We start from the raw sequence: 10,119 nt of genomic DNA, 5'->3' as shown, positions 1-10,119 counted from the left end.
AATTGAGTTTGCCTTACTTCTTTCAGCTGAACCCCCAATACAAAATTAAGACGAAACATGTTGAAGAACGTTCATTTTGTGCACTACATTTAAATAACGCATCAAAATTAAACTATTCTAAGGCTTTGATCCCCACGGAAACTAATTTGAAGACGTGCTTCAAACCCTGACAGTGATGTGTTGTTCAAGAGCGGACCGCCTTTACCGTGTAAATTTGTTGATGCAACTCTTAATCATTGCAAATGCTTGTCGATGAGGGTCGAGGCGTTCGGTGGATAATAAACATTAGAAACGCCGGACGTGTATAAATTGAATATTCAAAAGTTAATTAACTTTGTGAGTGAAATACTGTACTTCAGTATTTCCCTATGTTTAATCGCTGAACTGAACTGAATTTCAATTTTGTTCTTGAATTTCTTTTCTGTTTTCTGCTCTGCAGAAATGCTTCCAGTCTCCATTATTTATTTCCAAAGGAGTATATTCTTGAATCTACAATTAAGTTACCTCTGAAACACAGACTACATGCAACCTGGCTTTGTGTTTGTGATGTTATCCATATTAGCTTAGTAGTGATTCCAGCTTTATTCTGCTTTGTAGGATTGTAAAATTCTCAGGGCGCTGAGTACGAAGATGGCTGTCTTCTGATTTATAGCGCCGTGTAATCTGGTAGATGTTTTCTGGTATTCCAGAGGTACGTGCTGCCTGTATCATCATGGCGATGATCATCGCTTGAGCCAGTTACGTTTTAGTTTCATAAATTTTTCTATGTAGGCCTCGCTACTTTCTCCAATTTTGTAAATACACTGTCTGTAAATAACGCTAGAATCATTGACCTCATTTATTAACAAGTTTATGTTTGAATATGAAATTGGTTTTCTATTGTACCAGTCCGTTGATGGGAAAAAGTTCTTGGTATTATTCACGCAATTTGGATTTGGAAAGTGTTTCCTCGAATTATGCTTTTCTGTGCTTAATTCACAGAACACTACATGTACATATATACGTGTTAAAACTATTTGTTTTATGATAAAGAATGTAATATATGGAGTTGAAATTAATTTCACGAAGCAAACAAATGGAACGGAAAGTAGATATTTGTTACTTTTGTTAATCGTCTTCTGTGTCTTAATTTATGTGGTATTGTGTGAGCTTATCTCACGTTATTCTCTTAAAACGTTTATGAATTCGACTCTGTGATATGTTCTAATATCGGAAATCTTTTACAATTAGTCACTCTTTCTTAAATGGAAATATCAATATGATGCCCTTACAATGTGCAATTTCGCTCCCGCCTTCTACCCTAAAGATGGAGGTGATACGTTCCCCCGCGATCTGCAAAATTTACTGTACAGAATGCTGCAATACGTATGATTCGGTGTAACGCAGTTTTGATTACATATTTATAACTCTACTAAATGCTGAAGAAGTGTAGTAAACGCGAAATTAAGAGCCTAATTCAGAACAAAGTTAGCCCTGATTTATTCACATTACATAATATTGTGAAGATAGTGATAGTGATATCGAGAAAGTTAAGATGGATTAGACACGTAGCTTCGATGAGAATTAAAAATGCATACATTTCTCCATGAAAATTCCCGGAATGCAGCCACTTGAAAACAGATAACGAAATAATGTAATACTAAAATCGATGTAAGTACAGCTGTTGTGGAGATTTGAATTGGCTTAATATGACCCAGAATCGTAGCTAGTAGCTGATTTGATTTATTAGAGTTTACGAGTCGAATTCTGTCACCAGACGGTCTTATTGATGTGGTTGGTACCAGTTCATGTGGCAATAACATGGACTGGAATAATTTCTAGCCGTGCGGACAGAAAAGATTTCGTATTGGCATTGCAGACATTGTAGGCAGTTTCCCCCTGTGTGTGGGCTCAGCTTACAACCAGGCTGTGAGCTTTCAACTAATTTAACGGCTGTGTGTCACAGCAGGTTCTAACATGTGCATCGAACAGCCGCAAAGAGATTTTATGTTCTTGTGCGCTCTGTATTTGTGATAGGTACTATTTCGCATGCTTCATACCGTTAACATCAGTTACCCCGCTACTGTCACATAGTTCGTTTGACTTGTTTGTTTGTGTGTCTGCGTGGATGAACGTAGGTAACGCCTACGTCATGCCTATATAAGGCAATTTTTAATTAGTTTTTTACCTATAACTGAAATAAAAAGAAGAATCTTACTTAGAAGAGCTCTAAGGGAAATGGCGTCATGATATCTCAGAACGCAAAATTTTTGTAAAAATAATCTTCCGATAATGATTTGTATTTCACCGAAAGTTTTTTATTGAAATGGGTATAAATCAGTGTAATTTTTGAAAATGACTCTTCTGGAATGTTGTGTTATATAGTCTGGTAGAAGTAATCACAGATCAACATTTGGCTACAAATGTATTTTAGTAATATTTAGAAAATGTTTGCTGTTTCCTAAGAAAGAAATAGTAAAAAGTAAAGTTTGTCCCACTATACGCCATGTAGGTGTTTGGGGTGAGAGGAGGTATAGCTCCTCTCTTCCTTGACCTCGGCACTAGATGGGGGTGAGTGGACAGCATCACGCCCCGGCCGGCTTTACTCCCGGGAAAGGACCCAGGTACCCATTGTAGAGGAGGCTGGGTGGGCCCCAGAGGCTAGAGGAAAAATCCTCTGCCCCCGTCGGGGATCGAACCCCTGTCGTCCAGTCACTATACTGGCTGAGCTATCCCGGCTCATAAGAAACAAATAGTTCTATCAGGAATTATGTGGGAAGAGTCAGAGATTTGGTGATCTATAAATGTTCGAAGTAGTGTCGACTGTGTATAATGAATTATACACAAAGTTATTTATTTGGGTGTTTAACAACGTGACGTAAATATGTACGAGATGTATGACTGGAAACTGACCGACAGGAGACAAGACTCTATTTCCTTACTGAATCATGTGAAAGGATTTATTTGATGTCATTCGCTATAGCTTACCTGATTTAAACGTGTATAATTAAATATCCGTGTTTTGTGTTCGACTGTCAGATGATTTGATTGATGTTTTCGGGGTGGAGGGGGGTCAGTGGCTGTTGTAGAGGCGAAGCGCAATCGTCATTCATTTTGAATTGTACATTGAAATACCGTGTTCCGTTTTATTTGGGATTCGTATGTGAAACAATGTATGACGATTTTAACTGCAATCTCCTTTATTAATTGCAGCGTTTCCGTGTTATCTGTGCAACTAGGCGATTTTTTATGATTCTACCGCAGTGTGTGGTATTTATGAAGGTAATTATTAAATCGCCGAATAAAACAGCTCCTAAATATGAATATTGGTGTAATATTCTAATTTAGTTTTAGGAACTTTACCCAAAAGTTACAACCCTTGCCGTGATCTTTGGAAGAGTTATAGTTTATAGCTGATGTCTTCTTGGAAACTGTTAGCGCACTGAGGACTAAACTTAAATAGTTTAGATTAATTTTGATAGTGCCGTTATCTGCACACCAATTGAAGTTTCTTGAATTAGTTTTGCGCATTTCTTCCATATAAATATATGTGGGTTATTCCACCATGATTCGGTTGACATTGTGATAAGCAGAGTTAATTATCGATTCTACCCCTTATATACCGACGTTTTCTGAGGTCACATTGACTATATTTGTTTTTTCAGTGGAAAATATATTTGATCAGGGGTTTCTAGGGGAAAAAATGTATTCTTGCGCCGTGTCGTTTGGTAGAATTCCTGCGACGTTTCAGAGGTGCTGCCTGTCTCCATTGTGAGGGCTGTCGAATCACACACCAAGACAAATGTGGTTTTAATGCTGAGTCAACTTGCAGTCAGATATGTTGAATAACTTTGTGCTAATAACTGTGGAATTGGATTTATTTAGACTATCTCGGCCATGAACATGTACATGGCGGTCTTCTGAGTTGTGACGCCATATAGTGTTGTAGGTGGGTACCAGCGTTTCGGATGAACATACTGTATTTATCTTTAGATTGTGGGAATCATTATAATATATATATATATATGTATATATATATATATATATATATATATATATATATATATATATATATGTATATATATATATATATATATATATATATTAGCGTGCATGTTGTTTTCAAAACGAAAAGGCTCGTGGAACAGAAACGTTTTATTTACGTTGTGAAGACATTTTCCTGTTCAGAAACAAAATTGGTTTCTGTGGGTAACGGACAGCAGCTGAAGAAATTGCGTTGGTTCATATACAACATGGCGTGTTTATGGATTACGAACTCAGGACATTTGTTTTTTGCTAACTTGTGGGAAAGATTTAGTGTCTGCTCTGTTACATAGTCGTCACGTAACAAGCCTTCCTCTTGAATGTGATATATCAGATTTATTTTGTTTGCCGCTAGGTCATATGAGTTTTAGTATTCGTGGCGCTTTCCTCGTCTTCGTTCAAGATTTTCCTTCAGTTAATGTAGCTCAAAGTTTTGTAAATCCTATCCGAACACACAGTAGTACTCCTTGTTCGGAGAAACCGACAAATGTAATTCCTGTACGGACTGAGTAAACACATGTAACGCAAAATATGTGTTTATAGAACGTTCTGACTTGTAATATGAGTTTTGGTGTGGAGGAGTGTGGGGGGTGGCTCAAACCACGCCCTTGTCTTTAGGGTGTTCAGGTACCGGATACAGAAGCTAAGTCGGGGTCACAACCTTCAACACGCGACACGTGTGTAGATTCACTATCGTGAGCACATTAACTAGTAATTTCATCTACCGTTTGTATGGAAGTTTTTGCTTCGAATTCCAGACAGAGTAGAGTAAGGGCTGCTGTGACCATAAATCCAACCAAACACATGTAAACTATACCGTACCCTACAAAATTAACAGTGTTTTGCTAGAATTTATGTCCTTCGCAATCACAGATATTGGTTGCGAAGTCAGTTGAAGAGTACCTGTAGGAAACAGGAAAATTCAGTTCTTCGAAATATCATCTCTCAAGTATTTTACAAATTGCAAATGTAAAGTAGTATACGGACGGGTTGATGTTTGTCTCATGGGCTGTAACGCCTTGTGGACTTACAGATGTTAATGTTTCCATAGAACATACTGCTTCCATCTTCAGCTTTGGCACGTTTGTGCCTAGACTTGACGCCAGGACTCCTGTTTCTACTTTTACTATATTTCACATACGCAAGTATTTTAATAATTTCGTAGCAGACACTACATTTAGAATTAAGCAGGTTTGAATTTATTTCTTAAAACAAGCGGTTGTAGATAAACGTGTTTTATTCGTTTCAAATTTATTTTCAACTTAGCCTATGCCTATGAATTAAATAAAATTGAGTGGCATTTATCTTAAGCACTCTGTATCATCTTTTATTTTTGTCTCCGATATACAGTTTGTGAGATATAAATTGTAACAAAAAAACTATTGTGTTCGGTCTATCAGAATTTTGAAATTTTATGGAGTTATACTGAGGCCCGTTGTACGTACTCTCATTTTAAAATATTTTATTCTAAAGGCTTTACAAGAGTGACAGAAACGCGTGTCGTATTACCTCTCATGATCGATCTACATCTTACCGTGACATTCACCGTCAATCTGTCTACTAACCCACCCCCCACCACCTCTGAGTCACACAGGTGCATGTAGTTAGCTGTGTCATCCCTGCAGTTGGTGTCCGTGTGGCCTGAGAACAGGTTTGTTCCTTTCGTGTGCTTCCCGGGCTGAAGTTGAACAGAGCGCTTGAATAAGACTGGCTACAACCAGAACGTTTCGTGTTCGTGAGGATCTAAGCGAGAAACTTTTCTTCATATTGGTAATAAACGCACGAGTAAGTCTCACAAAACATAACACATAAACTTATTATGAACATGGTTTAGTAATGTACAGTAATTATGTCATTGTGGTCTTTTGGGGTGTGAGGCCGTGTAATGTAAGTGGTTACCATCCTATCCAAGTAAAGAACTGCAATCCAGAGTTTTCACTGCGTAGAGAATATTTGTCTCTAGTACAAAGATTTTTCCCATACACCTTTCTTGTCTTCAGCTTTTTGCTGTTCGTAGTATCGTTATTCATCTGTTTTTATTACTGACTATTTTATAACTTCCAGTGTTGTAAGGTATTGCTAATAAATTTCAGATCAAATTAGAACAAACATGACGTTTCTTGAGTCTAGTAGTAGTGCAGCACATGACTTCCCTGGCTACAAGGTCACGGTGACATGCTTCAACTCCCACGGAAATACGTAGTGTTCACACCATGTAAAAGTAAAGCGGGTTACCTTTTGTTTGTTTAGAACTTGTTTTCGTTATTTCGCTTTGTATTTTTTTTTTTTGAAACTGACGGCAATGTTATCAATCCCAGTAGAATTTAAGGCGTCTAAGAAAATTAATTCATGGATGAGTAAACTTCAATGCAGCCGCATCGGTTCCACTTCTCTAGCTTTACGTCTGTGGCACAGTCCAAGTTTAGAGAGGTTACATAACACTGTGTAAAGAAAACGTATGCATCCTCAAATCACCGCCGAAGATGCTACCACAAGATATTTTATGAGTGAAATTACTGTAGTGTACTGCGGAATTGTAATTAAAATTATTGATACGTATTGTTTTTGGTTGAATCGCTCACAAGAATTACTCAATACATTTTCCGATATTATTGTCTATTGCAGATTTCAGTTGAGGTATTTTTATATAAAGCAACGTTACAAAATAATAACCATATATACTCTGCTGTGGTTTTTGTATTGTCTATAAGTCTTCTCATAACACTTTTAAAGCCATAGTACCTACACACCGGTTTTTACTACATTTTTTTTTTAAAGATCTCTTCCAACAAGCTTCTTGGCGTAATTAATTAATATTGACACGCAAAACTCTTGGCTCTTGTAGGGACGGTAATGAACCGCCAGCTTTCATAAAAGGATGGAGTTCTTTGATAAGCTTGGCTACTCTTAGCTTCTCAAGAAGGAATCTACATCATGAGTTCTTAAGCTGAGTACAGACCAAAGCGAACAGTGTAATAACAAAAATAAACCTCGAAAATTATTTCGATATTCTAAAGGTTATGTATTAATATCATGTTAATTGTTTTATGCAGTTTTAATCTTAGGTTAATAAACACGGTTCTTATATTAGACATTTTAATTTTTGAGCCTATGTATGTCTTTATTTGTGTAAGGATGTGATATTTATTAGAGGAATATGATTTATGGGAATTTTGATGGAAAATAATGTAAAACAGTTATAAAATCAAACTATTTGACTTACTAAATACTTTTGGAATGAAGTTTTGGTCTGGTCACCGATTTTTCGCCATCATATGTTTTACAAACACTGTTCGCCTTGGTGTGTACCCTGCTTAAAACGCAACGACTGGTTGTGAATTTAGCTCAGATTAGGATTACATGGAATTCGTACAAGATTTTGATAAGCGAAGCTCATGGATAATTTGAAGGATCGAGGTGGATGTGGAAAGATAACACTAATACTGATGTTATGAAACTAGGTTGTGACAACGGGAGTTGAATGAAACTGGCTGAAATTGTTTGCGGGAGTAAACTAAAGGTATTTTTAATACATCGTCACGAAGTTTCTATAAAGGTTCGTAGCTTATAAGCCGCCGAATTGGTTTAGATAAGGAAGGGTAAATGTTACTCCAGGTCTTAAGATCTTGAGAGAGCCCTTGCTTTAAGCAACACACAGAAGTTGAGGAAGCTCATCACAGAGGCTGCCACAAATTAAACTCATTCTGGCATCCAGTTTAATTAATTTTAAATCAAATTTGATTACAGTAAATATATACCACATCTAATTCAAATGTTATGACATTGTGGTGGTGCCTGCAAGATTGTTTCTCTGTGCTTTTTCTGCGTTGGTTATAGAGGTCGTTGTAGGTCTGTGTTGTATTGAAGGAGTCCTATCGTGTGTGCACATTCTCTCAGAATTCGCGTAGCAAAGAGCTGCTATTCAAACATGTTTCATTACAAGCAAAAATAATACTTTTTCTGGTCACCATAATTCCTAAACCTAAATATTTCTAATCTTTTTCGAGATTCCTTGCAATGGAATTCTGTTTAAAATGACTTCATTTAAAGTCTTAGTGAAATATAATCAAGGTTATATGACGCATTATTACTGCGGCTGTAGTATGTATCGAACATGTTAAACTATGTTAAAGCTTTAAAAACGATTTTAAGTAAAAATAAGCAAACCTAATTTTGTAATGATGCGTGTATGTTTCTGCCTTTGTTTTTTTTTAATTTTGTGAATTTGTAGTAAATAGATTAAATGATGCGGAGACCGTTAACCACGCAGACGTAGGTCGTATATTTACTTGGATTTCGAAATCGATTCCAGCTCTCGAAATACGCCTTTGTCAGCAGTTTTCTGTGTTACCCAATGAAGCCCATTCAGTGTGTCCTAACCCCTGCATATATAATTGTATGAAATACGATTATGAGAATTCGTCGCTAAATCTAGTTGTAGCATTAGAAAGCGTTTCTCTTAATTTACTTTGCTTAGTCTGGTCCTTTAGCTGGGTATAAAGGCGCGGTGAGAGACGCTGCTTGTTGTTGATCTCACCGCGTTAAACTTCGGCGACACTGCTGTTCTTTCCCGCCCGATGACTGCGTCGCCGCAGGTTTCACCCAGGGAACGAATCCTCTCGTTCTGGAATCATCCATTACTTCAGTTCATATATTCTGATGAGGATGTGTGGCGAAGCGCAGAGCTGATGACTTTGCTACCATTCCTCACACCCATTATCACTTTACCCAGTTTTCAAGATTGTTGTGGAAGACATTATGAAAAAAATAATATTTTAAAGTCATTGACAGTTGTGGTCACCGTTCTCTGCTCTAAGAAGCGTCTCTGGTCCAAATATTTTCCTGAACACTTCGTTTCCAGACGATTTTAATTCATTTTCTTCCCTCGAAGTAAGTTAACGCATTCCCCACTGTTTGAGTCCACATAAAGTCGAACTATTTGTTTGGTTCATGACTTGAAAGAACCGAGATATATTGGCTTTTGTTTCGAATGCCTTGCGTGTGGATATGTAAGGCTACATACTTATAGTTTTGAAATATGTGAATGGGACCGAATGTCATTTCTGTATCAGTTAACTTTGTTAAAATAATACATCGTTTACTTTCTTATTTTGATTCTTTATCGTTTATTTCTATAAATCGACAGTTTTCAGAGTTATTCATCTTCGTTTTATGTAGGTTTACTCACAGAATATAGCTCAAATACAAATACAAGTTCGATGGATTCTTTGCTGTCCTTTGCTTTCACTATGCCTGTTGTTTATTTTTATTTGTGATTTATGGTCACGTTGTTTCTTAGTTATTCTTTTTCTGCCGAGTAGGAAAGAAACTTTGGCAGTTATGAAGCTAAAGAACTGCCCAGTGGTGAACTTTTCCGTGCGTAAATGTCGTAGGGGTAATGTCCCGTGTGATTACATTGACCTTGAAACAAATATTTTGCATCAGTTGAACAGGGACGGACTCGATAAATTAAATAAGAGTAGACCAAAGGTTCTTCTATAAGTTGCATTGAGCCACAACGGTAATTTCGGTCCTTTGTTATGAATACAAAATTTGTGAATTTCGTAATTATTTCAGCGATAAAACGTCAGACAGAGTTGGACAGTGGGTGTCTAAATGAAACATAACCAACTAATTGACTTGCCCGATTGAAAAGCTAATAGTCGCTCAGGTAGTCACCAAATTAACCGTGTATTGTGAAATCAGAATGTTCATCACTGTATTTACAAGATCCCACCACCGGCCTGATATAACAAATAGTTATTTAATTATATTCTTGCCAATTTTATCATCTTTCTTCTGTAGAATAAATATTTTCTGTCTGCTAGTCTTGTCTGTGTGTATTGGCTCGTGTCTGCACGTGCCTTATTGTATTTTCTTTATATTCCAATTATTATTTTTAAGAGTGGCGGGTAAGGGATGTTAAGAGTTATCTTTAGTTCCAGAGAGTGGTTTGGACAAAGGTTAAGCACCTCGGGATATAAGATTTGTATGAGGCGGATTTATATTTTTCTTTACGCACATTTACGACCTCGGAACTATTTTCTCAGGTCACGCTCTCATAAAATAGGCGCGTTAACTGTGTCATCTGGTGAG

The sequence above is a fragment of the Zootermopsis nevadensis genome, unplaced genomic scaffold (assembly GCF_977971745.1).
Source record: "Zootermopsis nevadensis isolate Lab colony 2312 unplaced genomic scaffold, Znev_1.0 Znev_ptg000030l, whole genome shotgun sequence".
NCBI classification, from domain to species: domain Eukaryota; kingdom Metazoa; phylum Arthropoda; class Insecta; order Blattodea; family Termopsidae; genus Zootermopsis; species Zootermopsis nevadensis.
The sequence above is the reverse complement of the archived record's forward strand: the minus strand, read 5'-3'. Positions refer to the sequence as shown.